Here is a 5,922-nt window from a genome sequence, read left to right as displayed (position 1 = left end):
AGCGTAACAAAGTGATGGATTAATACAATATTGAACAGATCAAGTGTTTTTATTGCACTAAACATGTATATGGGGCTATTCATAAATTACGTCATTTCAAATTAGGGGGGGGGGGTTTGGACATCGGATGATGGTAGCATGACGTAGGAGGAAACGGGGTCATTTGAAGCATAATTTTTGGATGATTTTAGGGGGGGGGGGGTCAAAAATCGATGACGTAATTGATGGACAGCCCCTATGTCGCAGTCAAAAGTGTGAACTGGTCAAAAGAACTTTTAACCGACAAAAACAGGCAAAACTGCTTTTGACTGAGCATGTTGGTCAAAAGTAGTTTTACCTGAAAATCATTGGTTAATAGTAATTGTGACTGTTAGACTGGTTTTATTTTTCATATTATAATATCGCTTTAAATATTGATCCTAGAGAAAAGTATACGGGATATTTTTTGGAGGAAATTTTATGTACATAATTTATTCTTAAAAACCTATTTTGCTATGGGACACCGTTTACGAGTTATTTACAAAATACTAAAAAGGGACTTTAAAATTGATTATTTATAACTTACCCGCTGCTCTGTCTTTTTAAATATTGATCCTAGCGCTAGCGAAAAGTGTTCGCATGTTTCTTGTAGGAAATTTTATGTTTATTATTTATGTATAAGATATATTTTGCTATGAGTCACACTTTTCAAATTATTAACGAATAAATAAAAACAAGGAAACTTAGAATTTATTATACTAGAACTTTCCCTCTTTATTATCTTTTTAAATATTGATCCCTGCGAAAAGTGTACTGAATCTTTTTTGTTCAAAATTTTCTGTAGATTATTATCGTTTAACAACATTTTTTGATATTGGCCACCGTTTATGAGTTATTTACGAAAAACTAAAAAAATCGGGCAAGTGCGAGTCGGACTCGCGCACGAAGGGTTCCGTACCATATAAAAAAAAAACAAAAAAAAAGCAAAAAAAAAACGGTCACCCATCCAAGTACTGACCACTCCCGACGTTGCTTAACTTTGGTCAAAAATCACGTTTGTTGTATGGGAGCCCCATTTAAATCTTTATTTTATTCTGTTTTTAGTATTTGTCGTTATAGCGGCAACAGAAATACATCATCTGTGAAAATTTCAACTGTCTAGCTATCACGGTTCGTGAGATACAGCCTGGTGACAGACGGACGGACGGACGGACGGACAGCGAAGTCTTAGTAATAGGGTCCCGTTTTACCCTTTGGGTACGGAACCCTAAAAAGGGACCTTAGAAGTGATTATAATTAAATTTCCCGCGTTAATATCTTTTTGAATATTGATCCTAGCGAAAAATTGTACTGAATCTTTCTTGTAGGCAATTTTATGCAGATTACTTATGTAATAGAACATTTTTTGCTATGCGCTACCGTTTAAGAGTTATTTACGAAAAACTAAAAAAAGGGACCTTTTATGTCAAATATCTCACTTCCGGTCAAGATTTCGATTAAGCAAATTCGGCTTCAGCGGGGTCTAATTAGGTTAAAAAACCCGGTTGCCAAAAAGTAATATGATTTGCCAGTCGAATCAAGAAGTAGAGCGATTTTGAATTTTTATGTCTAGTCATCTATGTTACTATCAGTCAAAAGTACTCGCAGAAATAGGTAGGTTAGGGTTTATTTTTTTTTGCTACGCCCTAAAAACGAAACTGTTCCCAGAGATAGGTAGGTTAGGGTTATTTTTTTTTGCTACGCCCTAAAAACGAAACTGCTGCCAGAAATAGGTATGATTTTCAGTTAAAAGTTCTTTTGACCAGTTCACACTTTTGACTGCAACATATACACTAGCAAAAAGCAGAGCTTTGTAAGGGCTCGCGGAGTTTTTCTACCTAAACATCCCGGACAGCGACTTTGATCCAGTCCAAGGCTTGTTCCATGTTCGATCGAGTGGATACGTAATAAGTCGGTTAAGGACGCAGCTATAAGTGAGAGCAAGAAAGAAATATACCCACTAATTGGACCCTGGTCGCTGTCCGGTACGCCTGTCTGTTACAGCTTTTACTTTGTCCATTAATAACGTGTCCAGACGACAAAATCAAATTGCCAATATCATCCACACGTAATATACAATTTCATAAGCGCTTATTACATCCTACACGGTCGCCCAGTACTTTTTGTAAGGAAGCCAACTGGCTTTCCTACATAATGTTGGGTCAGCGAGCCAATGTCCTTGAATTTATTTATGCGTCCACACCACACAATTGAGCGTAAAACTATCCCGCCTGGACACCTACTGGCGGTAATCATGCTGCTCCGCACATAAACTTACGCATAATTTGCTCTCTTAAGTGCTCATCAAGACGAGTGAGATGACCAAAACAGCGTGTGCCTCTCTCTCTCTCTCTCTCTCTCTCTTTAGCCTTATTCTACCCTTCGGGTGTAGGCCTCCTTCATTTTACGCCATTCGTCACAGTCCTGTGCAACCTGGAGCCACTTCTTCCCCACAGTCCTTTTGATGTCGTCGTCCCAACGCATCTTGGGTCTACTTTGAGGACGCTCTTCCCCCCAAACCTGAGTTCCAATAGGTACTGCCAGGATTCAGCATCAGCTCTATCTTGGGTACTGCTCTCCCAAGTGCTCATTCTGACGAGTCGGATGTCCAAAACAGCGTGTTTCTATGTTGCACAAAACCTGAGTTCTACTAGGTACACCCAGGGTTTAGCATCAGCTCTATCTTGGGCACTGCTCTCCCAAATGCCCATCAAGACGTGTCGAATGAATAAAACAGCGTGATGTCAACCTGGAGCCACTTCTTCCCCACAGTCCTTTTGATGTCGTCGTCCCAACGCATCTTGGGTCTACTTTGAGGACGCTCTTCTCCCCAAACCTGAGTTCCAATAGGTACTGCCAGGATTCAGCATCAGCTCTATCTTGGGTACTGCTCTCCCAAGTGCTCATTCTGACGAGTCGGATGTCCAAAACAGCGTGTTTCTATGTTGCACAAAACCTGAGTTCCACTAGGTACAGCCAGGGTTCAGCATCAGCTCTATCTTGGGTACTACTCTCCTAATTGCTCATCAAGACGAGTCGGATGGCCAAAACAGCGTGTGCATATCGCTGCCCCAATATTACAGGGTTCTATGTTACATTTTCAAGATAGTTGAAATTCGACTTAATGGCACTATGACAATGTTCAAATTTCAGTTCGATAAAAGTGAAACATTGTATTATACAGCGATATGTTGTATTAAACCCGAGCTCCACTAGGTACTACCAGGGTTCAGCATCAGCTATCTTGGGTACTGCTCTACCAAGTGCTCATCAAGACGTTTCGAATTACTAAAGCAGCATGCTTATGTTGCACCAAACCTGAGTTCCACTAGGTACTGCCAGGGTTCTGGGTCATTTTGTTGAACTGCACGCCGACGTTGCAATTGGCGTGCAGTCGGCGTGCAGTTTCCATACAGTCGGGTTGTAGTCCGTCTGTATCGGCCCTAAATCACTGAAGTTTGTATTAACAAATATGCTTATCTTTTATAATTTTGGCAGTTTCAAGCTATAGTAGCTCTAAAACTGTTTCTCGAACTGAAAATACCCGATTTAAGTTTGCTAACACAACATGACTGATCAGTTCATCGGCGTCACAGAACAGACCATACGAGTAAATTGACCTCCGCAGTGAATATACAGCAAGATTGCATGTTCCAGTATTCACAGAAACTTAATTGCTAAATTGGGAATCAAACCGAACGAAGTGAGATGGGTCAGAATCCAAAATTTTAACCCTTTTTTGTATTCATAGCACGAATTTTAATTCATAATTTTTCTAACAGATGGCGCTAGTAGTAATACAAAGTGTTATTCCTTTATTTAATTTTTTTAGGTTTATAAAATTATATTTTTATGTTTGATAACACATCTAGACATGAATTTAAATTACTATGTTAAATTTCAAACCTATCAGTGCGATAGTTTTTACGTAAAGTGTACCACAAGAATGCATAGTTTGTCGAATAGTGATAGGGCTCGCTTCGCTCGCCCTAATTATTAATTTATTAGACATGACATTACCTAACCTTTATTAGGTAGGGACGTACTATGAAAGATCATAGGGTAATAGTAGCGGCGGCTTCATACAACCCGATTCCCACCGGCTTGCCTAAAATTTATTGCTACATATATATCCATAACGAAAACACTACGTATTACCTTGTAATCGATAACACGATTTACTAAAGCTTCACTATTGATTAAATTTCAACTAATCATAGCGGGCGCGCGGGCGACTAAGTTTAAGCTTGAGTATTCATTCATGAGCCACCACACACATACGAAAACTCACGCACACGCTCATAAAGTTCGCTAAAGAAAGTCCGCGTATTTACGCATCAAAATAACACGGTTTTGTATCGAGTTATTCATTTAAATAAAAACCTTAAACATAACATGATAAGGTTTATATTGGAAAAATGCACGCACACAGTCAAAGTCCGCGAGTGGCGTAAGTGCAGCACCACAAGTACCACAACGGTGTGCTGCTTCATTTGAATTTAAACCTTAAATACAAATAGGTAAGATTTATATTGGAGTGTAATGTTTCACAATTTTGAATCGAGTCGCGTTTGCCGCTCGTGTGGTTAATGTTGCCGTACCAAAACATTGAATTGAATTAATGGGTAATTTTTTTTTGTATTTTGCTATCATTAATACCAAATTTTCAAAAAACCTTTAAAAAAAGAAATTTTATTACAAAATCTAAGAATATTATGGAGTCGCAAGTTTAGTTAAGGTAATTTGATAACGAGGGTTTCTTCAAAGAAAGTACTGTTTATAAATTTGTAGTAATAGGTTTTGGAAGTCCGTAGGTCGTGGGTGAAAATGGAATAATATTATGACAACACTTCCGTTCCGGTTATTGCCAAGATTTGTTGTTATTGTTGTTTTTATTAGAGTTTTATAGGTTTTAATGAGATTTTACTTAGTTGTGTGCATATATTTATATATAAAGACTAAATCAGTGAATTTTTGAGTGTTATTAGTGTTGCGTATTGTTCGTGCAGGTGTTTCAAGGTCAGTCCTTGTTTTTATTAGGTCTATCTGTATGTAACTAATGTAATGGAATCTAAGGTAACTAATTTAAACACCTTCCAAGGATCGTAGCGTCATGAAAATTGGCAGCTGTATGTAGTTCTGCTGACAATACAATAATATCATACTGTCGAACTGATCTGATGATGGAGACAGGAGGTCGCCATAAGAACTCTGTGATGGAACAACGCAACCTAATTGTGTTAGGGGTTTTTAGAATTGTCTCGATGAGTATTAGTTGTCTGTCGTAAGAAAAGTATAGTCAGCGATAAAAGCTTGTACCAAAAATGAAATTTTTGCAAAAAACTTATTAGTTAGGATTGTTAGGAATTTAGGAGTAGGAATCCGCTTTTGTCATACACGACATACACTGTTTATGTGACGTCAGTGATGACAAGTATGGCAAAGGTGGTTATACACTAACTGCAAAAGAACGAACTCAAGGACACACCTAGCGCTTTACTTTACCTTCGCTTATCATGAAAAAATAAGTACATAATGTAGGTGTTTCATGTAAGTAGGTGTTTTTTTTTTGCTCCGAGTTGTCTAGAGAAAAATTCCACGCGCCGCCACTGTAGGGTATGTACTCCTGCCTACGTAACCTAGTTGAGGGTAGTACTAAGTTATTCTGTGGTTGAGGCGACCGAACTGGTCCAAACATAAATGTGATATTGCTTTGCTCAAGCATTATCGAACGAGCGAGCGAAGCGAAGCGAAGTTCTTACATTCGACTTGGATCACGCGGCTGGCTAGCGGCACGTCCCGGCATTTCGATGTTTTTAAGCTGAACTGTCAGAAGATAGTTTGATACTGAAGAACTTAAGTAAATTTGTTCTAATTCAAATGAAATTGAGTAAACGTGTAGTT

This window comes from Cydia splendana, chromosome 5, assembly GCF_910591565.1.
Source record: "Cydia splendana chromosome 5, ilCydSple1.2, whole genome shotgun sequence".
Taxonomy (NCBI): domain Eukaryota; kingdom Metazoa; phylum Arthropoda; class Insecta; order Lepidoptera; family Tortricidae; genus Cydia; species Cydia splendana.
Note: the sequence above shows the minus strand (reverse complement) of the source record.